The 15,006-nt window shown below is 40.8% G+C and overlaps 1 protein-coding gene across 8 annotated transcripts in view; it reads left to right on the top strand.

Moving 5' to 3' along the window:
- The window catches only part of PAK5 (p21 (RAC1) activated kinase 5), a 320,788-nt gene that overhangs the window by 104,465 nt on the left and 201,317 nt on the right, over positions 1 to 15,006 (top strand). Inside the window, exons 3-4 of one of the 8 annotated variants that reach the window (XM_045053877.1) lie at positions 1,315 to 1,466; positions 2,708 to 2,830. The exons of 6 other annotated variants lie outside the window; for them this stretch is intronic. The gene's annotated coding sequence lies outside the window, so the exon portion shown is untranslated. Of the gene's footprint in view, positions 1 to 1,314; positions 1,467 to 2,669; positions 2,831 to 15,006 lie in introns of those variants that run through there. One more of the 8 variants, XM_006929957.5, reaches the window with a different exon arrangement.

Raw genomic sequence — 15,006 nt, 5'->3', positions numbered from 1 at the left:
CCATCAAAAACTTGAAATTCTGTGCTGGGAACTTCTGGGAGCATTCTGTGAGAAATAGGCTGATGGATTTCTGGAAGCAACATTGATACTCATCATGTCTTTTAGGAGTCCAAATCCAAAAGTGAGAACAGCAGATTTGTGTGGGATAGTTTTGCTCAGAATTGAAAACGACAGTCATTTTTTGGGTTGTTCCCAGGATGATTGTTGATCAAAGTGATCATTAAACCCTCAATACTGGCACTTCTTGTGAATAGCATGGAGAAATAAATGATGAAGTTTTAAGATGTTTTCATTATTTTGCATTGCCCTAAAAGTCTGGAATGAGCTTTTTAATCTTCTCTTTTTTCTTTAAAAAATTTTTTTAAATGTTTATTTTGAGAGAGAGAGAGAGCGCACGAGAAAGCGCACAAGTGGGGGAAGAACAGAGAGAGAGGGAGACACAGAATCTGAAGCAGGCTCCAGGCTCTGAGCTGTCCTCACAGAGCCCAGTGCAGGGCCCAGACTCGTGAGTGGCGAGATCATGACCTGAGCTGAAGTCAGACACTCAACAGACTGAGCCACCCACTTCTCTTTTTTCTTATTCTTTACTTTTTTCTTTACTTTTCTTTTCTTTCTTTTTTTGTTTCTACTTTTTGAAACACATTTTTTTAAAAAATATTATTTGTGGTAAATAGGCCTCACAGGGCTGGAATGCTGTGGCTGCCACAGCTTTTCATAAAGCCACACAGCAAGGGCATCCACACTGTTTGATTTAATTACACATATTTAAATACCTTTCACTACAAGCCCAGGATAAAATGAGGTAGGGGCATACCCCTCAGTAGAGTAGCAGTTTATCCCGATGTGAAGTTGTGCACTTGCCTAAAAGTTTTATTGACTAAATGGCTCATAGGTGGATGTTGAATAGAGAATGATGTGGTTGTTTCCATAATTTGGCTATTGTTGAAAGTGCTGCTATAAATATGGGGGAGGGAAAAGAAAAAAAAAGTTAGAGAGGCAGGGAGCCAAACCATAAGAGATTCTTAAAAACTGAGAACAAACTGAGGGTTGATGGGGGGTGGGAGGGAGGGGAGGGTGGGTGATGGGCATTGAGGAGGGCACCTGTTAGGATGAGCACTGGGTGTTGTATGGAAACCAATTTGATGATAAATTTCATATTAAAAAAAAAAAAAGAGGATGACATGGTTGGTATACATTGTGACCTGAATGTAACCTTAGGTGCAAAGCTTGAAATAGTCTCTTGAAGTTTTGTAAGATCCTCTTCTCCAGGATCCAACATTCTGTCACCAGGCAACATTGTCTTCCTGCCTCCAGGGAGTCATTCCCAGGTGTGTTTGAGTAAACGTGGTAACAGCACTCCTTGTGGGCTTCACAAAAGACACCTGCTTGGGACTGGAGGTACCTCCCTTCTGGACATTGTTCACTGGGTATGGTCTACACTCAAGGTGCAGCTTTGTGCAGAACAGGTACTCAAATGGAGGTCCGTGTGCTGGTGGCATTGTCGTCACCTGGGGGCTTGTTTGAGATGCTAGCTCTGGGCCCCACCTACTGACTCAGAATCCCTGGGAGTGGAGCTCAGGAATGTGTTTTTTTTTAAATTAATTTATTATTATTATTATTATTATTATTATTATTATTATTATTATTTAATGCTTGTTTTGAGAGAGAGAGAGAGTGTGTGTGCACAAGCATGAGTGGGGGAGGGGCAGAGAGAGAGAGGCAGGAAAGCCCAATGTGGGGCTTGAACTCACAAACTGTGAGATCATGACCTGAGCCGAAGTCAGCTACTCAACCGACTGAGCCACCCAGGTGCCCCAGGAATGTGTGTTTCCAGAAGCTCTCCTGGATAATTCCATGAAGTCTAACAACCTTAGATTTCCATTAGGTGTGAGATGACAATCAGACATACAGCTTTACACTTCTCTGAAGATAATCTTGATCATTTTTTTACCCTGCAAGTAAAAGTTGTTTCCAAAAACGCAAATGAGTAAACACTTACGTATAAGATATGATAAGAAGTAGATTGTTACAAATGGAAATGCGCTACAAAGTCATTTCCTTAAAACATGGCATTATTAGATGCTTAGCAGTGAAAAGAACAATAGAGGCAAAGCTAGATTTCGCAACATCTAGGAGAACTGTCATACACCAGATTTTTTAAAATTTTATTTCCTTGTAACATTGTAGGACACAATGTTAAGCGTTATCTTCCTCTTTGGAATTTTTCTTATAATGGATACTTGCTTTCTCATTAAAAGTTCTTAAGGAGCTAAGCAAAGATTACATTAGTGTGTAACTCCTCAAGGGACTGTTGTGTCTGGAATCACAAAGGGTTCAGTCCCTTTTAGAAAGCAGGCTTTGAACTAAACTCAGTCCTGGAACCTGTTCCTATGTTGATAAAAGCTTCGCTGCCTTTCTCTTTCTTTTCCTTAGACATGGCCTCTGGGCAAGAGTCAAAGCAGACAGTTCATGGATAAGTGAGCCTCTGGACTGGACTGAGGCATTTCTTGTCCTTACTGCGGTGGAGATTTCTCCTGCATGGACAGAACACATTTTCTTTTGATAAACTGCTATGTTGTTTGTAGTTTGCCCAAATTCAGTAGTGAGCTGGTAAATGTTAGCAACCTGCTGTGCTGGGGTTGGGGAGGTAGTTTGTAGCATTGGCTGATTTTTGTGATGCTAATACTCCCACCGTGGCCAATTTCAGGCTAACCAACGTGATGTCACTGGAGTGGAGCTGGGACAACCGGCTGTCACTGTCCCATGCCACCTGGCCTCAGCATACCACTGCCCAAAGTACATCCTTCCCAGCACTCTGAGATTGAAGAAGGTGGGAATTGAGCTAGCCCTTGGAGGACATGGGTGGGAGCGGGGAGATCACTTTTGGTTCACAGGCTTGGCATGTGGGGAGGGAGACAGATCTCTGGTTTTCAGTAGGTGAGAAAATACATTGCTGTATTTGAGCCAACTGCTTTCCATGCTAATGTACTGGCCCCTGTGTTGGGGAGCTTTAAAATGTTAAAATGTTGGATTCTAGGGTGGCTGTGGCAAAAAAAAAAAAAAAAAGTTGGATTCTGTGTTTTTGTTAATCTGATGAATTACCACAAAGCATAAGGCTGGGCAGGACCTCACACGGCAGATTTTCAGATAAATGACGTAGCAATCACCCTTTTTCCCAGCCAAGGCTGCAGCAAGAGCAAAAGTCATATGTGAGCACAGTTCTTCATTGTTCTAGAAGGCCGTTAAAAGCATACATTTGCTCTTGCAGGAGAGAATAAAAGAGCCTGAAATCCAAATAAGACTAGGAAATAGCTTCCAGGGGCAACATAATTTCTGAAGCAAACTCCTCCTCCTCAGAGAATCATGTTCATACACCAAGAACAGCAAATGTGCACATTTACTTTTGTCAGTACCTGAGTAACCAAGGTATTTGGAGAGAAGGGGAAAGGTATTCAAGTAAACGTTTAAAAACAGAGCAGCATGAAGGAAATCAGTAGAACTGGGGATAAGAATTCTCTTAGAAGTCCTGGAATGTGGAAGGTTTGTTTCATATGTTTACACAGTTCTTGAAATAGGGTCATTTTATGAGGGGAGAAAGTGATGAGGCACCTGATCTACAGATTCAAATCCATGTTGAAGTAGGACAAAACCCTCTGTTGAATCTCAGAATCTCTGAACTTTGGTATCTCTTCCAAAAAGTCAGAACTTCGTAAACAGAATCAAAGAGGGCAGAGCATAAAATCTTAATGAGTGGATTGGTGGAATCCAATAACATATCTAGAAGGAAGACAACTCCATATTAGATTTGGTGACATTTAATGTTTATGTTTTTATTTTATATTCGCATATTTTTATCCCATCTTGGATAAGGCAGAGCAATAAGTTTGATGAGCAGGAGAAGAATATCACCACACTTTTGTGTTAATGAGTTAAGTTTATGAAGAGTTGAAATGGAACTGTTTGGCAAATTAAAAGGTGTAGAGTGTGTCTAGAAGGTTTGTTTTTTCTGTATTGTAATTTGGGTTCCACCAGATGCAGACCTTGAGAGTGGATTCTAATACAAGTATGATTTCTTGGAAGGAATCCCAGGAAATATCTGGGTGAGTAGGAGTGATGGAAGTGAAAGAAGTCAGTGAAGAGTATATTATCGAGTAAGCTGCCCTTAGGGGAACCTGGTACTCAATCCTGCTGGAGAATTTCAGGAAACAGGGATTGTCCTAAACAAAAAGGCAAGAAAATGGGTGTATTTATTCATCTCACTTTCTGCCATTGGTTGAAGGTGGCTTCTGAGGTCATTAACTATTTGAAATTACTGTCTTGCTTTAGCCTGATAGATGCCCTCTGGGAAGTAAGGGGTTTGCAGTAAGGAGTCTTTACTGTGCAGAGGCAGGACATTCCTTAGTGCATTACTGTCCAAAAAAGTTTAATGCGAGCCACTAATGTCATGTACCTGTGTAATTTAGGGTTTTTTAAGAGCCAGTTGAGTAATAAAAAGACCCAGGTGAAATTAATCGATGTATCTTTTTAAAAAACTTTTTTTAATGTTTATTTATTTTTGAGACAGAGAGAGACAGAGCATGAACGGGGGAGGGTCAGAGAGAGAGGGAGACACAGATTCTGAAGCAGGCTCCAGGCTCTGAGCTGTCAGCACAGAGCCTGACGCGGGGCTCGAACTCACAGACCGTGAGATCATGACCTGAGCCAAAGTCGGACACTTAACCGACTGAGCCACCCAGGCATCCCAATAGATGTATCTTTTATTAAAATTGTTTTTAACTTTGAGAGAGACAGAGATAGCATGAGTGGGGGAGGAATAGAGAGATGGGGAGAGAGAGAGAATCCCAAGCAGGCTCCACACTGTCAGCGCAGAGTCCGATGTGGGGCTCAAATTCAGGAAACTCTGAGACCATGACCTGAGCCAAAACCGAGAGATACTTGGCCAACTGAGCCACCTAGGTGCCCTTTAATATATCTTTTAGACTAGTACATCCAAAACCTTATTTCTACCTGTGGACAACAAAAATTATTGAGCTATTTTACTTTTTTGCCCCAGGGATTTGAAATTTGGTGTGCATTTTCCATTGATGGCATTTCTTATATCTCAACCCACACTACCCACTTTTCAAGTGCTCTGTAGCCACATGGGGCCAGTGGCTACTGTATTGAGCAGTACAGTTCTCGGGGAAAGGACCAGTGTTTGACTTACTGTTAACTGCATTTGGGGGGCATGTGTCCGTTATACTTGGAGTCACCTCCCAAATTAATTCTACCCAGTACACTGGGGAACCAAATACGCAAATTCCATTTTTGGCTCAACTGAGGCTCTACTTTCTCAATTAGATTATGTTCCTTGGATTTCTCAAGATATAAAACCCAGGAATTGCAGGCTTCTGCTTATGTTACAGAAGTATTGTGATCTATTGACATTTTGAAGGCTTTAACATTTTTAATGTCTTTGAAAACATATGTCTGCTGTCTCTCCATTAATAGTTCAGTGTAGTTTTACTAGTAAAAATTAGGTGCTCATTTATCTTTTGCTTTCTCCCTCTACCTGCCAAATACTGATAGAGCACCTTCGTTGGGCCATGCACAATTGAGGCCCTCTGACCCTTCAGGAAAGAGACAAAGACTCTACCTCCATGGTGTTCACAGTTTGGTGGGGGAAGACCCAGTAAACAGAACACCATATAAACAAGTTCCATGAAGAGCAGGGTCATTTAAAAAATAATTTATTACTTTAGAATGGTTTAAGGCTCACAGCAAAATTAAAAGGAAAGTACAGAGATGTCCATGTACCTTCTATCCCCACACATGCACAACTGCCCCATCAAATCACCCACCAGAGTGTGTATTTATTACAGTTGGTGAACCTGCATGGACACATTATCATCCAAAGTCCATAGCTGACATTAAGAGGAAGAGGTTTTAGCAAATGGTTTTTGCAGGGTGTTACTCTGCTTTCTCTTGATCAAATGCCATGTGTAAAACTCAGCATGTATAAAAATAAACAAGTTGGATAGTGGGTATTCAAAATCTTCTTAAAAGAGTATTTCTCACTTTTCAGAACTTGTCACCTAAGGGTTCCTTTTACTTAGAGCCTTGATTTAGATTTGTTAATTTACAGGGGACCTTTAGGGACTTTACTGTAAAATGCGTTGCACTAACTCTGGTTAGGAAGATATTCACACTGCCATATTTTGCCTTTCCTGGTGCCTAGTTTATGGGAATTAAGCATCTTGCTTTCCCAGGGCTGTCAGATGCTGAATCACTGTGCCATCTTCGTGGCGTAAACTTTGTAGGCTTTTGAAAAGTAGCTGCCAGCAGGGCAGGTCAAAGACTTTACATTTCCATATTTCCAGATGAACCCTAGGAGGTATTTGAGTTGCTAATGTGAGTGAGGCTATGGTTTTCTCTATTAATTAAGGTTGTTTTATTCATTGGGTGAAATGTGAAAACATTTAATAATTTAAAGATGATGTTTTCAAGCATAATCAACTTTTGAGGTTGGAGACGCCAAAGAAAAAATGTTAACTCTAAGCATTGGCACTTGGAAAGATTTTACTGCAGCTGATTACATATGCAGGGTATTTCTGGAGTTATGCTAGGAAGATTCTTTCAGTAGGATTTAACTGGCTGAGTATAATAGAGTGTTTTATTACATAATAATTGCCTTTAATGGGTGTGGGCATTTCATTTGGCTATTGGAATCATGCTAATGTAATTCTAATTGAAAAGATTACATTTACTTTTAAACATTTTTAACACATCAGATTGGGTCAGTGGATTCAGTATTGAGGATCATACATTTTGTTCTCATAGATCTCATTTTCTAGGGTGTATGGCTTTCTGAAGCTTCTTTAAGTCATTTCCCAGTAGACAAAAGTAGCTATTGGGTTGCTTTCTATACATCTTCTTTCTTAATTTGTCACTGGTTGTGAGCAAAATAGAAAAGGACGCTGGCTATCTTAAGCAAAAAGAAAAAAAAAAGAAAAAGAAAAAAAAAAAGACTTCCTGGAAAGAGTGGGATTAAGAGAGTTGATAGAAGCCTTGAGCCTCAAGCTTTGCAAAGAGGCAGGAGCCGAGGGGTGCCATAGGGGTGGCTTAGGTTGGGGTTTCTAGAAGCAGAGCCTGAGATGAAGATTCTTGTACAAATGACTTAGGGAATGCTCTCAGAAGAAAACTGTAAGGGAGTGAGGGTAACAGAAAAGGGCCTGAGAAGGTGTCGAGAGGAAAAAAATGAAGGTTCAGGTAAAGTGTAGCCTGAGCTGGCTTCCAGAGGGAGCTCTGGAGCTCATCAGAGAATAGTTCCAACTTGTGGCATAGTGCCAGCTTCTTGTGCTCCTGTATCAGTCAGTCACTGGCTATAGGTTGCCTCTAGATGGAGCATAACCTCCCAGGCAATGATGTCTTGGTGAAGTGGTTATCTAGGGAGAGTAGAAACAGATCTAGAGTAATTGCCAATTTCCACGGTGTAAATACTCCCACCACGGCTTCTTTCAGTGTACTGAATGTACACTTGCGGGGAATGTGAGCTGTAGCTTGCACAATAAGCTCTTGTGAGCTAGTATGAGCTGGATGCAGCAGATCACTGTTCCCAGGTATCTCTTGGAGAAGGGCTAGCTGTGTGGTGAGGGCAAGTCTTTGGAGAAAGGGGCAATTATAAGCTGTTAGCAGCCAACACTCACAGCAGCTGGGGATAGGCACACTAGCCCGCTAAAGATCTGAGAAAGATCTAGAGGCTGATACAACATGGGGAACATGGAGAGCCTCACACAGCAGGAACAGGAAGGTCAGCGAGCAGGCCCCTGTTGCTGCTTTCACTGCCTCTTTGGTGATCCAGTCCCTGCCATTGCATTGCTCACTGAAAATGCAAAATCTTGAAAGAAGGTATAAATTGGTCTGCCCAAGGCACATGTCCCCTCTGGTTGTACCAGGAAAGTATGAGGAAAGGTGTAGTCCACTGTCCTTCAGTAGTAGAAGGGAAGCATTAACTTCCTGTAAGACCAGACAAGACTTGCGGGAATGATGATTCCCAGAGAGGAGGCTGGGGAACTCTTCTTGGTGGGCAATGGAGGCTATGTAGCATCAATGGAAATTTTTACTACATATGGAGTAGAGGTTGGCATAATTGTAACAAAAGGAACTGACATACCATTTTTTTACTGAATGCCAATTCTCATTTGCTGGCAACTGTTTTAGCTAGTCCATATATGGTGGCAGAAATTGTTGGTTGCCTGCTTCCCTAGTAAACCTTTCTCTTAAACTTCCTCCTTGATGGCAGAATCCTACTCTCTTTAAAGAAGCTAAAAAATGCCACGTAGTGACTTTGCCAGCATCCTTGGCACAGAGGGCATAGGCATATGACCCAATTCCGACCATTGGGTCCTGAGTGGAAGTCTTCAGGGAGTGAACCTTCTGAGAAACATTTTTCCCTTATGTGATAGATGGGTAAAGGGAAACCCCCAACACCTTTTCTTCCTGCTTTGCATGAAGTCATGTGAGAACACAGTGCTTAGAACTGTGGTAGCCATCTTGTGATGAGTGGAAAGCCAAGAAAAGCACAGAAAATCTGACTGGTAACCCTGATGCCGTTCTGGTAGGTGAACTCGGAAGCCACCCATTTTTGTTGACATTACTACATGAGATTTTACATATTATTTATTCTACTTTTATTTGGAGGTTCAGTTATGATATTTTATGTTATTTTGCAGTATCCTGTGAGGAATATATTCTTATTTTCATTTCACATGGGGGAAACTGAGGCAAAAATCATTAAATAACTTGACTGGGGTATGAGAAGAATGCAAACTTTTATGTCTGACTCCAGGATCTGCGATCTTTCTCTATACCAGACTACTTTCTTAAATATTAACAACACTTTCCACTATGTCCAGTATGATACAGACCTCTGTTCATTCTTCTTTTAATTTTTTATTTTATTTTTATTTTTTAAAATTTATATCCAAATTAGTTAGCATATAGTGCAACAATGATTTCAGGAGTAGATTCCTTAGTGCCTCTTACCCACTTAGCCCATCCCCCCTCCCACAACCCCTCCCGTAACCCTCAGTTTGTTCTCCATATTTATGAGTCTCTTCCGTTTTGTCCCCCTCCCTGTTTTTATATTATTTTTGTTTCCCTTCCCTTCTGTTCATCTGTTTTGTCTCTTAAAGTCCTCATATGAGTGAAGTCATATGATATTTGTCTTTCTCTGACTAATTTCACTTAGCATAATACCCTCTAGTTCCATCCACGTAGTTGCAAATGGCAAGATTTCATTCTTTTTGGTTGCCGAGTTATACTCCATTGTATGTATATATACCACATCTTCTTTATCCATTCATTCATCGGTGGACATTTGGGCTCTTTCCATACTTTGGCTATTGTCGATAGTGCTGCTATAAACATGGGGGTGCATGTGTCCCTTCGAAACAGCACACCTGTATCCATGGATAAATGCCTAGTAGTGTAATTGTTGGGTCGTAGGGTAGTTCTATTTTTAGTTTTTGAGGAACCTCCATACTGTTTTCCAGAGTGGCTGCACCAGCTTGCATTCCCAACCTCTGTTCATTCTTTTTCCTGCGTTGTCCTTACCGGCCTCCCTGCTGGCTATACATTGAAACCTGAGTTCTCAAGAAAGCAGTCTTGTAGACCTATCAGGCTAAAGGTGAGGATCACATCTCTATAGGAAGAAAACCATCTCTGACAATAGAGAAACAACCTGTGAATATCAAATTCCATTAGAATAGCTCCAAACAAGATCGTGAGCAGCCACTTCCAACTGGGGCCCGGGTCATCTGTGATCTGCACAGAGAGGGTGTACTTCACGGAGGAGAGTTTCCAGTTTTAGGGTGGGGAGGCCTTAACTGCTCAGTACTTCTTAGAATTCATGGTTAAAACGAAAGGAGTACTGGTACGTGATGGGAAAGCTCTCACTTACAGAAATAACAGTACTCCAGAATGTCAAACTACTCATACTCCGTGATGCCAGCCTTCTCAATTTTTTTTGTACCGAATGCTAAAACCATAACTACTACCATTTCTTCTTTGAGTTTTGCTCTTGGTTATGTCTTCATTGCAGACTTAAAGTTTTCCCTTTTCCATTTCTATGGTAGTCCTGATTATTTAGTCCCTCTGAGCACATACCCAAATGTGGTATTTAAAAAATAGGTAACATTTTGGTGATAGGACAGTTGTTAACATAAAAATGAAAAGACATTAGAGAAAGCATTGTCAGGTGTGTGATACAAACATCTTTGGCTAGAACTTGAGTCACGCAGAGAAAGTATCCAAAGATGGTGTGTGTGTGTGTGTGTGTGTGTGTGTGTGTGTGTGTGTGTGCTTTTTTTACTCCCCACCAGCTGATCTTTCAGTACCCCTCCCACCCTACACACCTTAGGTTATGACATGGCTCCTTTTTTTTTAATCACCTCCACTTTTTCTGCCTTCAGGAAAGTTAATAAAAATCTAACTTATCCTTAATCCATTTTTGTTCATTTTACTTGAATTGATGGTGGGATTAAACAGAGACAATATTCTGAGACTTCGAGATGTAACTAGATAATTTCCTTGGTAACTGTGTTGCATCCCACATGAATTATTGGTAGAAAAGATCAAAGACTAAGCATATCTATTTTCTAGGCAGTATGATGGGTGGACCATGGTGAGGGAACCTAAAAAATGGAGTCCTTGTCTTCTTATACAGTATCAGAGATGGGGTGGTCCTCAATCCTATATTCTCTTTTTGTAAGTAAGTAAATTGTAGGGCAGAGGATAAAGTAACCTTGGACACAAGGGCACATTATAGTCCAAATGCTCACCTCTCTTGTCCTTCCGTGAGCCCTCTTCTACAATAGTCTACAGGTGAATGCCTATTTGGGACCATGTTTTTAAAAGGCCTTGTCAAATCATGAAAAGTATGGAATGCTCTCCATGAAATTTTTCATTGGGAATTGTCTTTATGGAGTATCAACTTTTCATGAAATGATAGGGTTAGGAGAAGCAGATAAGTTTGGGTATGTGTGCATATGTAAAATGTCCTTACTTGGTAAATTGAGAAGTGGATAACTCTGTTAATTGACACCTAGAATTAAAAAAATACTCTGCGAAATGTGATAACAAGTAAACTCCTGAATTCTTACCTGGTATTATTAGTGAATATGAACTTTAAAGAATAGGAATTTATCATATCTTTCCCAGCTGGTCATATATCTTAATATAAACCCACCCTTCAGTGATACATATATGCTTGAGTAACATGGCCTTTCTCTGATTATAATAAATACTACCTTAGGGCTGCCTGTAGAATAAGAAAATGTAAGCAAACTTCCTGGAATAGGGTGCTGCACTTGTATAAATTACATAGTGTAAACCTTATACTTGATTCTTAGCTTTCCCATTTAACAGCAGGTTTTTGCTGTGTCACACACAATACCTCAAAATTTAGTGATTTGAAACAACAAGCTTTTATTTTGCTCATTGGTCTTCAGATTTTCTGGATAGCTATGCAGATCTAGGCTGGACTTGGCTGTGCTTAGCTGGTTGGCTTGTGTGGGGGGTCAGGTGGAGATCAGTGTGGGTTTGGCCGGTCCAGGGTGCCCTCTGCCGGGGTGTTGGCATGCCTAGGGCCTTTTTCCAAGTAGTCTTTCATATTCCAGAAGACTGGTCTGAGTGCATTTTCATGGGAATAACAGTTCTAGAAGAGAATAGAAGCTACAAAGTTTCTTGAAACCCAGCCTTAGAACTGGCTGAGGTGTTGCCTCTGCCATGTCCAAGTGTTGACTCCCGGGGCAGAGAAGCGGACTCGGCCTCCAGCAGGAGGAGGTGCAAGGTCCTATTACAACAGGATGGAGGATGGGTGGTGATGTTTGCAGTCTGCCGCATGCTGCTTCTGCATGTTGAATAGGTCATTTTACCTATTCTGTCACTAAAATATTTTTAATAAAATTCATCTGTCTCTCACCACTACTGATCCAAGCAGCTATCTCGCCTGGTTGACCACAGTAACTCCCTGACATCTCTCCGTACTTCCACTTTGGGCTGTCTCTAATCTGGTTTCCACACGGCAGGCATGGTGACTTTTTAAAAATATAAATCAATTCTTGTCTCTTGTCACTCTTAGAATAAATCTGCACTCCCTCCCATGATCATAAATGTCCTACCATGATCTGACTTCCATCTGGCTGCACCCTTACCTGCCTTCTATGAAGTCCTGGAGCATACATGCCCCTTCCATCTCAGGGACTTTGTAATTGCTGGACCCTCTCCCTGGTATGTTCCTTCTGTACCTTTCATAGGACTTCTTTCTTCATATAACCACATCTCCTTGAGGGTGCTTTCTTAACCACTTGGCTCAAATAGGACTTTTTCAATTACTTTCCACCATAGTGCTTTGTGTACTTCCTTATTAATATTCTTTGGTTTGTTAACTTACATGTGTATTGCTTCTCTGTTTCACCAAAATGTGTGCTTCATGAAGTCAAAAAAAGTATCTGATTATACACATCATTGCATAGTAGACCACTTATTAAATGTTCATTGATTCCCAGGGTGCCTGAGTGGCTCAGTCGGTTGAGCATCCAACTCTTGATTTCAGCTAAGGTCATGATCCTGGGCTTATGGGATCAAGCTCCATATTGGGCTCCATGCTGAGCATATAGCCTGCTTGAGGTTCATTCATTCATTCATTCCTCTCTCTCTCTCTCTCTCTCTCTCTCTCTCTCTCTCTCTCTCTCTCTCTCTCTCTGTCTCATCCTATGCCCCTCTCCTCTGCTCATGCTCTCTCTCTCAAAAAAAATCAAAAATAAATGTTCATTGATTCCCTACAGAGCAGACCCCTCCATAAAAGTTGTATTAAATAACAAAGTTAAAGAATACTTGCAAGCTTCGTTTTAACATGTTTTATTTTCCAGATTTTCATGGCAATATACTCAGTTACACATCATAAATATTGGATCATAACTAATGATCTTTTATTTTGGAAATGGAGTTGGGATGGTCCAAAGAATGACAAGTGGATGTATCTGATGCTGCATCTATAGAGATGATACTTAGAGAAGAAATGTATCACTACCTTGCTTAATATGACACAAGTAAACATTTTCAGAGAGGAGTCTTCCAGATAAAGGCCTCTGTATGCAGAGCCTTGTTTCCCAAATGGAGAAGAGAAGTCTCTGAAATTGAATTTTATTCGTGCTTCAGAGAGAAATGAAATCTCTCCATCATGAAAAATGAGTATCAGGTGCTTCTGATTTCCTTTTATCAGCTGTTAATCAGAAGCGATGAAGAGAGAGATGAGCTAATGAAGAAGCCAGCCGTTGGACAGGCGGTTGTGTTGCAGGAGGGTTTGTGACTGTTAATTAGATGATGGCCTTGGGAAATACATTGTGAGACGGGGAGGTGGAGAAGGAAGAGTATATTGCACAGCCTCCCCCTAGGTGGATCCCATCTCAAAGAGTTTATGCTGAAATGGTTTGAGTTGCAAAAATGACATTTTGAGCAAGAAACATCTGTTTGAAAGATGCTAGAGACCTTTTTGTTTTTATAGGTCCTCTCTACCTTAGTAATGATTCATATAGATACATTAGTAATTATTCATGTCCTCTTTTAGCATGAATAGTTTGGAAACATGTTGCAATGTACATTGGTAACTTAGGAAGGCTGCCAAGGACCCACAGTCCCTTTTCTAGCTGCGAGAATTGCCTCCTTTTAGAGTCTGTAGATGCTGTTCCCCAGCCTCCTTTGCAGCTAGGGTACAGGTATGTGGCCTGGGTTTGGGTTTGAGGGATCAGATAAACATGCCCTAGACTGGGATGAAAGAGCAGGAAAGAATACATTTTATTGGTAGAGAAAGTGACAGTTAGGACCCTAGGGCCAGGAGGAACAGTGACCAGTGCAGATGCTGGTGGCATTGCAAATCATGTGACAACACCTGTCTGTCCTCACTGGGCAGATTGGAGTGGAATTGTAGCCATGGTCCATGTTGGCCTCCTTTGCCTCTCCCTGGTTTGTTCTTCAGCCTTCTCAGCAATGCTGCATTGTTTCTTATTATTCTTTCAATAAACTCTTTTACTCTTTTTGTTGCTTACATATAAGAGCCGTGACTGGCTCCCTCCAATTAATAATGCTTACAAGGCAATGAGTAGTTCTATTTCATTAAATATGTTGTCCCTTGTTGGTGTGGCCCAGTACCAGCCACATAATGAAAATTTTATTTAGGAGGATTTCGAGGTTTTGTGTCATTGGTTTCCAAATTCTTTTATTAAATCATAATCATTTTAAATTAGAGCACTTTAAGTCAATGCCACGCTTCATTCTGTTTAAAAAGATGTCACTTTTTTCTTAGAATAGTTTGATTAAATAGAATTAGTCTATTTAACAATTTTCTGTGGAGTCTGATCATTCTCATGTTATGTTTTAGGAGGTATCCGGGAGGCAAGCATTTGCTGCTTCCACCAAGAGAATAATTCCCCTTGGTAGAAAGTTTGAGCAGAAACTGATAAAGATAAATATATTAAATAGTTGAAGATTTATGTGGCTCAACAACTATTTGTTGAAAGTATTTTATTGGATACTCACTAACTGCCAGGAATTATGAAGCACTAGAGAGTCACAAAAGAATCATGTTTGAGTAATTCCTCTTTAGGAAATAGCTCTCAAGAGTTTATAGTCTAAGGCAACCGTACTCAAAGTATGGTCCATGCACCTGTGCCATTGCACACCGTTACTGGTCAAACCACGAGATCAGGAATTAGTGCCAGAACAGAAATGATTCAGTACACTGTTTAGTCCAGCTGGTGTTTTCATTGTAGAAGATTTTCTTGGAGGAAACAGTGACTTGAGTTATATCCTTATGCAAGTTCCTTGTCACCAATCATCAAAACAAGTTTGTATATCAGCTACTCTGAGTAGCAGTAATTGAGGGGATAATAAATATTACAAAAAGCAAGAGCAACGGGGCACCTGGGTGGTTTAGTTGGTTAAGCATCCAACTTGGTCTCAGGGCAT

This window comes from Felis catus, chromosome A3 (assembly GCF_018350175.1).
Source record: "Felis catus isolate Fca126 chromosome A3, F.catus_Fca126_mat1.0, whole genome shotgun sequence".
NCBI classification, from domain to species: Eukaryota; Metazoa; Chordata; class Mammalia; order Carnivora; family Felidae; genus Felis; species Felis catus.
This window is presented reverse-complemented; position numbering and strand designations above follow the sequence as displayed.